This window comes from Elephantulus edwardii, unplaced genomic scaffold, assembly GCF_000299155.1.
Source record: "Elephantulus edwardii isolate Elephantulus edwardi_28Jun2011 unplaced genomic scaffold, EleEdw1.0 scaffold00148, whole genome shotgun sequence".
Lineage (NCBI taxonomy): Eukaryota > Metazoa > Chordata > Mammalia > Macroscelidea > Macroscelididae > Elephantulus > Elephantulus edwardii.
Genome location: NW_006399898.1, coordinates 7,169,633 through 7,181,412, shown reverse-complemented (window position 1 = coordinate 7,181,412; position 11,780 = coordinate 7,169,633). Strand labels below are relative to the sequence as shown.

The following is an 11,780-nucleotide window of genomic DNA, read 5'->3' as shown; positions in this document are numbered from 1 at the left end:
AGAAAGCGCCATACTGCTTTCCACAGGGGTTGCACCATTTTACACTCCCACCAACAGTGAATCCGGGTTCCAGTTTCTCCACAACCTCAAGGCTACTGCTTTTCAGTCAATTTGCCCTATGTTTGGATTTTTTTATATTGGTTTGCATGCGAAATTTGTATACATTGTATTTCACTCATATACATTGTTTCACATGTTCCTTTATTCACATTGTTTCATTCACATACACTGTGTTTTATAAAATTAATTACCATTGCTCTATGCCTACAATTACCCCGCTTTCCAGGACCCTACTGGATCTTTCCTAATTGCTTCTCCCTTCCCCACCCTCATCTCTCCTGCACCTTCACCAGCCACTTTTTGCACTTCTGTGTATGTTCTGCTAGTCATCCTCCTTATTTTTATAGTAATGGTCTTATGTAGTATTTGTCCTCAGGAGACTGAGTTATTTCACACAGGATAATGCTCTCCAGCTTCTCCCATTTTATGTAGTTTGGGGGGGAGAGCTGTTTTGTATTTTTTTTTCCTTTTAATTGCAGTTTGAAAGGAAGTTTACAGAGCAAGTTGATTTTCCAGTCAAGCACTCATACACATTTTATTTCACATTGATTACAGAGCTCACATAGTAACTCTTCTCTTCCCGTTTCCTCTGTGTGATTCTCATTTCTATTAAACCTTATACTGTTTCTAACCGTGTGCATTATCTGTGGGTAAATGATGCTTTTGATATTGTATTCGTGGTTTGAAAAAGTGCGTATCTCTCTGATCATTATTGTTTACATGATAGGCGTTTGTGTTGTTTGCATAAAAGTTGCATCATAGTCGTAGTTCATTTCTGGACTCAAAGATTAACCACTGGGCCCTACTGTTGTGAGTTGCACAGTGCTTACCCATTTGGTGTTTTGTAATTTTCAGAATCATTGCTCCTTAGTGCAGCATAGTATTCCATCATATTGCACCACAGTTTCTCAGTCCAGGCTTTCGTTGATGGATGTTAAGTGTTGCCATTTTCTTGCTATTGTGAATAACACTCCTGTAAATATCAGTGTACAAATCTCTGGTGTGTCTCAGTTCTGTTTCCTTGGGGCATATTCCTAGAAGTGGAATAGCTGGGTCATAGAGAACTTCTACGTTCAGCTTTTTGAGGAAACTCCAAACTGCCTGTAGAGTGTTTGCACTATTTTACAGTCCCACCAACAGTGTAGGAGAGTTTCCACCTATCCACACCATCTGCAATATTTAGTGATTGTTATCCTGTTAAATTTTGTTGTTGCTGCTGGGGTCAGATGGTATCTTGTTTGGGTTTTGGTGTACGTCTCTCTAATTGCCAGTGATTGTGAGCATTTCGTCTGTTGGCCTTACAGATTCTTTCCTCTGTGAAAAGTCTTTCCATGTCTTTTGCCCATTTTGTAATTGGGTTGTTAATGGTCTTTTTCTTGTGGAGGTCCTATAGTAAAACTTTCATTATGAGACCCTTGTCTCAGATTGCCAAATATTTCCCCCCAGTCAGTAGGTTTTCTTTTCACTCTTTTGGAAAAAGGTTTTGATATGCACAGGGACTTGATCTTTAGAAGCTCTCATTCATCGATGTTACCCTCTCCTAGTTGTGTATTGTGCCAGATTTGAAACTTGAGTAAACTATAATTGACATAAAATAAGCTGTACATATTAAAGTATGTCATTTTGATACTGGATTAAATTCATATCTGTATCTTTCACTATTATTTGAGCCTTCAAACAACCTGTGGCTTTTCCATTTCACAGAGAAGCAAACAGTGGGCCGGAACAGTTCAGTAACTTCCCTGGATTCACAGGATTTGCACCTGGGTTGTTGGGAGATAATGGGTCTCTGGCACCAACGGTGTGTAAGCACTGCCCGGGGCAGCGGGGGCTGTGTGGGGGGGGTGTTGGGCTGTAGCTCTGGTGGCTGTGGCACGAGGAGGTCTGTGCTCTGCTGTTGGGTGGATCCCCTCCATCTCCCGTTGCTGTCCTCTGCGTGGGTGTCTGGACCCGGCTGCAGGACTCCTTGTCGCCGACTGGCACGGTGCGTTCTTTCTGATGTCTGTTTCCAGCCAGGAGGACCCTTCTTATATCTTCTGTAACTGGGTGCAAGGAGGGCGTGGTTCCTGAACTGTTTCTTTGCCTTTCCCTTTGCTCTGTTTTTGTATGGTTGCACAGAAACTTCTGGAAATAAGAGTTATACAAAGTTTTCTTTTTTGAAAAGAATGTTTTGCAGATAAGTTTGGAAAAATCTGTAGAATACTTTAGTACTCTTCATTTAGAGCCATGTGGTACAGGGTATCGTGTTGACTTTCTACCTGAGAGATTGGCTGTTTGAATCCTCTAGCGGCTCCTCCAGAGAAAGAGGGGTCGCCTCCTCCCTTAACGGTTTACTGCATCCCAACCCAAGGGCCTTAGGAGTCAGGGGTGCTGAGTCACTGTTGGCTTAGAAACAAAATTAGAATCTGTGCTAGTCACTAGCCACACATGGCTGTGTAAACTCACACGTCGATAAAATTAAAAGTCCAGGCCTTTAGTTCTAGTCAGATTTTGAGTTTTTGGAAGTCAGGTGAAGTGGGTAACACCGTGCTTTCATCCTGGCAGAGAATCACAAAATTGATCAATCCAGATATATATTTTGGGGTTGTCTGATGGCTCTTATTCACTGGTCACTGAGTGAAACCTGCTCATGGCTTCCCCTCGATTGGGTTCCCATGGCTGTAGGTTGCACGAGAGCAGACGGCCTAGGGAGCTGCTGGTGGGTTGAAGCCACCAGAGAGGCTCAGCCTAGGGATTCGTGTCTTAGCCTACAGGTGATGCCCCAGAATCCTCTGGGTCACCGCTGATTCTAGTAAGGTTACTCTGACAATACCGAGCACACATGCCTAAGTAAAGAGGATTTGCTGTAGACATGACACACAGAATTAGCAAAAGATGTAAAATTCCCCACCACTGGAGTAAAAGCAAAAAAATAACCCGAAAACACTCCCAAACTCCCTCATTGCCATTGAGTCGGAACCCACGGAACCTGACCGTTTGTTGAGTACCAGGGCTGTTCATTCTGGAGGAGGTTGCCTGTCCTCCCTTTAAGTCACGGGGGGATTTGAACTGCCAAAGAGATGTGTAACTCTCCACAGGCCACACCACCAGGACATCACAGGGCCAGACTGATGTGTTTTGGGGGTGGAGTGAGCGGGACGCGAGTAACTAGGTGAAGATTTATTGATTTGTTACATGCAGGAAGATGTAAAGGGGGAGTGTGTATGTGATTCGAGACACAGTTATGTGCAGGGAGTTGATTCAAGAGCCACAGTGACCCTGTAGGACAGAGGAGAACTGTCACACAAGAGTTCTAAGGCTTGTCATGTTCGTGGCAGCAAACGGCTCATCTTCCTCCCAGTGAGCACTTGGTGGGTTTGAATTGCTGGGCTTTCCGTTAGTGACCCACACTTCATCCTTTTATACTTCCCATCCTTTTATACTTCCCTTGCTGTTCTTGTTAATAAGACCATGTCAGATTCTACTTACACAGTATAAAATTGTAAAAGTCGAACCATTTTGGCCTTTTCTAATGGTTATGAATCTAAGACCACTTGATGGCACATAGCAACAACAACGTTATCTTAAAGTTGTAGACGTTATCTGTTAAAAGACTAAATATTATGGGGGGTGGGGGTGGGATAGGCGGGGAGAAAAGTGCAACAGTGAATGAATGGAATTCCAAAATCTCTGTAGATGGTCATTGAAATTAAAAAAAAAGAAAAAAAAGTAAATATTATAGGAATAGTAATACGTTGTAGGAAAGTTTGATTTGTCCGACTACTTATTATGTATCATCAGATTTATACCAACTCATAACTGACCCCTTAGTAGGTTTTCAGAGGCTATAAAACTTACGGAGATTTTCCATCTTTCATTTATGGAGCAACTTGTAGATTCGGACACCTGCCTTTGTTTGACAGCATAACTCCTTACTCTCTAAGCCACCATATCTCAAGTATCTCAGAGTTGTCCCCCCTCGCCCAACAAAAGTCCTCATCACTGGCCTGGTGAAGAATATCATAATAGGTTGTGAAAAGATTGAAATTGTCAGTTATTTAATCTTGGATCCACAGTCAACACACTTTGTGGTACATGCAGTCAGGAGATTAGGAGACATTTTGCTGTGGGAAAGTCTGCTATCAGAATCCTCTCCAAATTACTAAGGAGCAGTGATGTCAGTTTGAAGACTAAGGTGTGCCTGATTCAGGCCACAGTCTTTTCAGTCACTTGCTATGGATCTGACAGCTGGACAGTGAATAAGAATGACAGAAGAAGAAGGATTAATGCCTTTGAGTTAAGATGTTGGAAAAGAATACTGAATACCCCATGGACTGCCAAAAGAACAAACTTTTAAGTCCTGGAAAAGGTGCAGCCAGAGTGTCCTCTGAGACAGACTTCATCTCACGTACTTTGGCATGTTGTTAGAAAAGGATATTCCTTGGAAAGGGACATCATGCTTGGAAAGGTGGAGGGACAGTAAAAGTGAGGAAGATCTTCAACCAGCTAGATTGACACAGTGACTGCAACCATGGGCTCAAGTATGTCAGAGATGAGAATGGCACAGGATAGGACAGAGTTTCCATCTGTTGTTCACAGGGTCACTGTGACTCCTATTCGACTTGACAGCACCTAACAACTCTTAGATAAGCAAACATTCGGTAAAAAATGGAGAGTGAGTAAAATTATACGTATTCTTCTGACTTAAGTTTTTTTAAAAATACAAACTTTATTTTATTCTAGTTTACTTACAAAGCTCATATACATTGTTTTTACATGGGATCTTTCCCATTTCCTTAACCCTCTCCTTCCTCCACCCATCAAATTGTGCAACCCTATGATTATGGCCCTCACTCATCCTCACCCCTGTGCTCCCACCTTCCTCCTCTTGGATTCTCATACGTGTTTTACTAGTTATTTATTTCTGCAGCAGTGGCCTTATATAGGATTTGTCCTTATGGGACTGAGTTTCACTTAGCATAATGCTCTCCAGTCCCTTTCAAGTTAGGTAGTGATTTACAAAATCATTGCTCCTGTATGTTATGTAGTATTCCATCATGTGAATGTACCATAATTTCTCAAGCCATTCTGTTGTGTTTGGATATTTGGGATGTTTCCATGTTCTTGTGAGGGTGACTCATGGGGCTGGGAACATTGTTGTACAAGTCTCCATTTGTTCCTCAGTTCTCATTTTCTTGGTATATTCCAAGCAGTGGAATTGCTGGATCATAGAATTTCTATGTTCAGCTTTCTGAGGAAAACCCAAACTGCCTTCTAGAGTGGTTGTACCATTTTACAGTCCCACCAGCAATGCTCCTATCATCCTCTCCACCGTTCATTACTTGCTATCCTGTTAAACTTTGCCACTGTTACTGGGGTGAGATTGTGCTTTTGATGCGCATCTCTCTGATTGCCAGTGATTTTGAGCACTTCTTCAATCTTTTGGCCATCTGAATATCTTCCTCTGTGAAAACTCTTTCTATGTCTTTTGCCTATTTTGCAATTGTGTTATCAGTCTTTTTCTTGTGGAGGCCCTGTAGAATTCTATAAACTTTTTATATGAGACCCTGTCTGAAATGGTATTGCCAAATGTTTTTTCCCCAATCAGTAGGTTTTCTTTTACTTTTTTCCTCTCTTTTTTTTATTATTATTAAATTTTATTAGTTTTAATGAACATTTGCAGAGATTTTGGGTTTTCATTGGAAAAAGTTTTTGAGGCACACACAGGGATTTAATCTTTAGAAGGTCCCATTCACCAATTTTATACTCTCCAGATTGAACATTTCTGGCTGTGTTTGCCACTCTCTTTATACCATAGCTAGGCCGTCTAAGCTTGATCCAAGTTTGTCTCTGATGAACTTTATGGTTTTGGGCTTTACTTCCAGGTCTCTGATCCACCTTGAGTTGATTTTTGTATATGATGTGAGATATGGATCTGACTTAATGTTTTTTTTTTACTTGTATAGAGTCCAGCAGGTCTTGGTGGAGGGCTGTGGTATTTATAAGTTGTTGGGCCCTCAGGTCTGCTGTTAATTGTGTTTGGGACTAACATTCTTTTAATGGTACACCACTGGTCTATCAGTTTGCTATACTGTGGTAACTTGGGGTTGCTGTGATGCTGAACACTGTACCACACTGGTGCATCAAATGCCATTAATAGTTACCCATGGTAGACAGTGTTTGGTGGAGCTCCCAGATTAAGACAGGTTTGGAAGCAGGAGTGGCAACCACTTCCTAAACAACATGCCTCTGGAAACTCTGTGAACTTAGAGATATGACAATAGCTATAGAACAGGGTTCAGGTCTTTTGTTCAGAGTCACTATGAGTCATGTTCAACTTGACAGCACTTCACAACAACATATCCTGAAAATTTTTGTGTGTGTATTTTTATTAATAGCTAATATTCCATTGCATTAAAGCACTATAATGTATTAAAATTGTTTCCCTGTTGATGGACATTTCACACCCAGATTTGGACATTAAAAACTGCTTAACCAGACAACCTTTTATATATTATCTTTGTTCACAGGCATCTCTTTAGTGTAAATCTTAGGATTGTGGGACCAAATGATGTCTTTAAAGTATGGATGTTTTTGCTGTTTTGTGCTGTCTTTGAGTTGATTCTATGGATAACAGATTGGAACCTTGCTCGATTAGAACCTCGCCCTGTCCAGCACCAGTTTCATGATCTCTAATACGCTTGAGTCCATTCTTGAGTCACTGTGTCATTCAGTCTCATTGAAGGTTGTCTTCTCTTTCCCTGACCTTTTTCCTTTTCCTAGTATGTTGTCTTTTGTCAAGAACTTGACCCCTCCTGACACCATGCCCCTAGTATGTGAGAAGAAGTTTCATCACCTTTGTCGCTGTTGAGCACCTGATTACACTTTCTCCAAGGCGCAAGAGCTTCCTGTTGTTTTGGCAGCCCATGGAATGCTCAGTAAATACTTCTTGCTAACACCCCAATTCAGAGGGATGGATTCTTCAAGCATCCTTTACACTGTCCACCTTAGAGCTGCATGAAAACCAATTGAGTGCTTGCTTTGGCAGCACATGTGCTAAAATTGGAACAGTACAGAGACGATTAGCATGACCCTCATGCAAAACTAAGGTTTACTTGATCCAAGCCATGGCCTTCTCAGTTACTCCTATGCATCTGAAAGTTGGGCAGTGAATAAGGATGACAGAAGAATGGATGCCTTTGAGTTGTGGTGTGGACTGCCAAGAAAATAAACAGGTCTGTCCTGGAGAAAGCACAACCAGTGTGCCCTTTGGAAGCAAGGATGGTGAAACTTCCTCCCACATGCTTTGGGCATTTTGTTAGGAGGGGCCAGTCCTTGGAGGAAGATAGTATGCTTGGAATGATGGAGGGTCAGCATAAGAGACGAAGACCCTCAAAAACATGTAGTAACAGTGGTTACTGTAGCAGTGGACACAGGTGTGTCAAGGAGGTGAGGATGGCACAGGAAGGGACAGGGTTCAGGTCTTTCGTTTACAGGGTCGCTATGAACCACAGTTGTTTCAGCAACATAGAACAGGAAGCTAGGATAGGAATAGCTGAGGTCATGTGGCAGTTCTGTTAACTTTCCAAGAAGCTGTTACCCTGTTTTTTAAGGTAGCTCTGCCATTTTACATTTCCACCGGCAATACTTGAACATTTGACTTTTCTTTACTTTTTTTTAAGTAAAATGCCATCTTCTTTATTTTGCATGTTGTTATGTACCATCAAGTCACCTACGACTCAGAGTGACCCTGTGTACAACAGTGCTGAACCCTACTCTCTCCTGAGCCAACTTCACCATCTGTGATACTTTCAGAATAAAATAAACAAAGAAAACTCACAAAACATCCAACTTCATTCTTAAGGAAGGTGGTGAGGCTCAAGGCCCTTACTTACTTCCTGCCTTACACAGGATAGGAGAGAAAAACACTGGCTATCAGCACAACAGATCCAGGTGGGAAGAGGGCGACTCAAGGTGGGGATGGAGTGGAGTGTTACAGGTAGAAGCTTTTCATCAACTTCTTCCCTGTGAGATGCATCTTCATCACCCTCGGGTGGGGGTCTCTTCAGGAACAGCAGGCTGGGCTGTTCAGCCATCACCTCATTATCACGGTCTGAGCCTGGCTTGATCATGCAGAGGCACTTGGAGTGAGTCTGGGCATCCTCAAGGGGGAAGCCAGAAGAGAGCAGTGAGGTTCGCCACCGTAGCAGCAGCTTATTGACACCTCTGCCATTCTTGTCTTCCTCAGCTTCTCAACAGTCACATGATTGGGGTTGATCTCCAGGTGCTTCCTGGCCGCCATATAGCCCTTTGTTGAGTAGTGCTGAAGCATACGTGCTTTCACGATCTGCTCCACGTCGCTGTCCAGCTGTATGTGCAGCAGGAGAAGGTGCGAATCTATTGGAGATTGTCACCTTCTGAACCTTTTTATGCAAAATTTCCTTTGTCAGCTTCCCAAGGTTCTCAGACTTGGCATTGTCTTGGTTCTTCTTCATCCTCGGTAGTTCTAGGCCCTCCGTGGTGACAGGAACCAGGCTTCTTTTATCTGACTTCTTGAGCTGCTGCACGCAGTGCTCGTCCATCGGTTCAGTCATATTCACAGCCTCAGGTGGTCAGTGCTCGGGCACTCGTTCCATAAACGCAGAGTTTGCCACCTGTTCTTTGCTCTCACCAGTGATGTAGTAGATGGACCTCTGGGTCTCCTCTTCATGTGAGACGTTCCAAGGGAGAAGTCATCCCATTGCCACACTGAGAAGTGTGACAACGAAGTAGCTCAGAAAGGCAACACTGGCAGGTTTCAGGTTGTTAGAGAATGCTTCAAAGAATTTCCTGTAGTTCCCCGTGTCTTCTGCCAGTCAGAGAAGAGCTCATGGCACCTCTTGACCACCATGGATGAAGTTCAGATACTCTGCTAGGAGCTCATCGCAGCAGTCCATGGTGAGCACATGGCGAAATGCAGTTAACTCTTTTTCTCCCAATTGTCAGAGATCAGAGGGAGCCCAGCACAGGATAGACAGCAGTGCCCTGACTGCCAGCTGGCCTTCTGCTGAGAAGTGCTGACTGCCGGGTGCTCTTCTCAGTCATTACAGAGGCTCTTGGAGAACTCCCTAGGCCTCCTCGGTGATGTCTCCAGGATCTCTGGGCCAGATGGGCTCGGTCTTGTTTAGTTTCTCCCGATCAGTGTATTTTTCCGGTTTTCTTTTTGTTGTCCTTCCCCTAGTCGTCATCCTCATCTGAACCTCCATCTTCAGTGTTGGGCTTCTCTTCATCATCTTTATCTTCCTCTGTCTCACTTTTTCTTGGGCCTCATCATCACTGATGAGACGAGTGCTCCTTCACTACTTCTTAGACTCGTCTCTCCTCCTAGTCCTCTGTCTGGTCGTCTTCAAAGTGCAGAATCACTTCAGTACCCTGACCAATGGCCTCATCATGGCCAGCATGAACTGCGAAGGAACCCCTAGCTGAAGACTCCCCAAGCACACCACTCATCATCATTGTGTTTGTGAGCACCACCACTTTCTCTGCTACCAAATAGGCAGAATAAAAGCCAACTCGAAACTGACCAGTCATGGAGAGATCTGCTGTCTGCACCAGCCTGTAGAGCCTCCATCAGAGCTTTGGTACCAGCCTTGGCAATTGTTCCCACATTACATATGAGATCAGCCCTGGTCATGCCAATGCCTGTGTCCACAAGAGTCAAAGTAAGTTCCTGGAGTCAGGGATGAAGTCAATTTTATCCACCTTGAAAGGGTCTGTCAGGTTCTCCTAGCGAACCTTGTCCAGTGCGTCAGAAGCCTGCCTTAGAGATCAGCTCTCTAAGGAGAGCTTCCTTGTAGAGATAGAAGGTGGTGATGATCAGGAGGCATGAGTTGGGTGGTCTCCAGCTCCTCAGGCATCATGATGGAAAGGGCTACAGGTGCCAGAGAGGGAGTGGGGGCATCTAGGACCTGCTGCACAAGGCTGGCAAGCTGCACACGGCTGACTCAGAGGCTTGACCACACTTTTTATTGTCTTTTTGGTAACTGTCCTCGTATGTGTGAAGTACACTCTCATTGGACTGTGCTTCATGGTTTTATCATGGCTAATGATGAGCATCTTTTCATGTGCTTTCGTGTAGAGATGCTTATTCAAATCTTTTGTCCATTTGGAAATTGTGTTGTCTTTTATTGGTAGGAGTTCCTTTGTACTTTGAATACCAGTCTTATCACATGTGATTTATAAATATCTTCTCTGATTTTGTGGATTCTGTTACCATTTTCTTGATGATTCCTTTTTCAGCACAGAGGTTTATTTTGCTCAGTGAAAATCCTTTTCATTTTGTTGGTAATACTTTTGATGTCATGTCTAAGAAAGTAAGTGATTAATCCAAAGTTGTAAAGATGCTTCCTTTTGAGTGTTAATAGTTCTAGCTCTTATTTTTAGCACTGTGATCGGTTGAGTTCAGATTTGAGTTTATACTGTGAGCTAGGAGTCCAGATTCAATTTTGGTTTGTGGATATCTGTTGTTCCACCATCATATGTTCGAAAGACTATATTCTTTCTCTCCTGAATTGTCTCAGTAGGCTTGTCAAAAATCAATTAACTGTAAATAAAGTTTATTTTTGTACTGTCAGTTCACTCTCATTGGTCTGCATGTCTGACCTTGGGACCACACTGTCCTGCCTTGAGTATTTTGGTACCCTAGATTGGCACATGAAAACATTTGCCAGCAAGCACCTTCCACCTTCAAAAGTCAATGATGGTGACCATTTCTCATGGGTGCTGCTATCTCATGACCCTTTTCTAAAATGGCCCACTGTAGGTAGTATAAACTCAGCCCCAGCAAACAGAACCTTTTGCTCCCGTCTCCTACTCTTAGTTGGCCATCTTGCGTTTGTGTGTGTGGGCGCAGACACTGTCCTTTCATGACTGACTGGTGGCCCTCAGCCTCAGTCAAGCACCTGCACAGTAGCCCATTGTGTACACCTCCTTTTGTTTAGCCTTCTTTGCTCGGTGGACATTGTAGTGGTTTCTGCTGTGTGGCCATTGTGGAAAGTGCTGCAGTGGATGTTAGCGTGCAGGTTGGTTTGTGCTGCAGCTGTCACTTTTGGGTGCAGACCTAGGATTGGGATAGGTCATGGGGTAGCTCTGCATGTGGCATTTTAAACCACTTTCCTGAGATATAATTCCCATCCCTCACAAGTCACACATCTGTAGTGTCCAATTCAGTGACTGTTAGGCCATTTGCAGAGCTGTGCATCAGTAATTTTTTTGCAAATTCTTTGTTTGCTTTCTTTCCTCTCTTCCTGCTGCTCCCATTACATACCTGTTGGTACACTTAGTGATGGCTCACCTTTTCCTGGGGCTGGGTTATTTTTTCTCTCATTGTTTTTCCACTGGGTTTGAATTAGGAGCCCTAGTAAGGAGCATAGTGGGTTAAGTGTTGTACTACTAATCAGTCTAACAAAGAACAAAACTAGCTGCTGTCTGGGCAAAAGATGAGGCTTTGTCAGGATTGACCATCTTGGAAGCCCTGCGGCAAGTTTAGTTTACCTGTCTGGTAGTCGTGTCAGAACCAACTCGGTAGCATTGAGTCATTTCTCCAGCTTCAGATTGGCAGATTCTTTTTCTTACCAGTTCTTATCTACTCTAGTGAATCTTTCCTTTCAGATCTTACATTTTTCAATTTCAGAGTTTCCATTTGATTCTTTCTTATAATTGCTTCTTATATTTTCTTTTTTATTTTTTTTTATTTTATTATT

General features: G+C 43.1%; 1 pseudogene; it reads right to left on the bottom strand.

Moving 5' to 3' along the window:
• Positions 1-11,172, bottom strand: part of LOC102875974 — a 47,014-nt pseudogene extending 35,842 nt beyond the window's left edge.
• Positions 11,173-11,780: the final 608 nt, after the last annotated feature.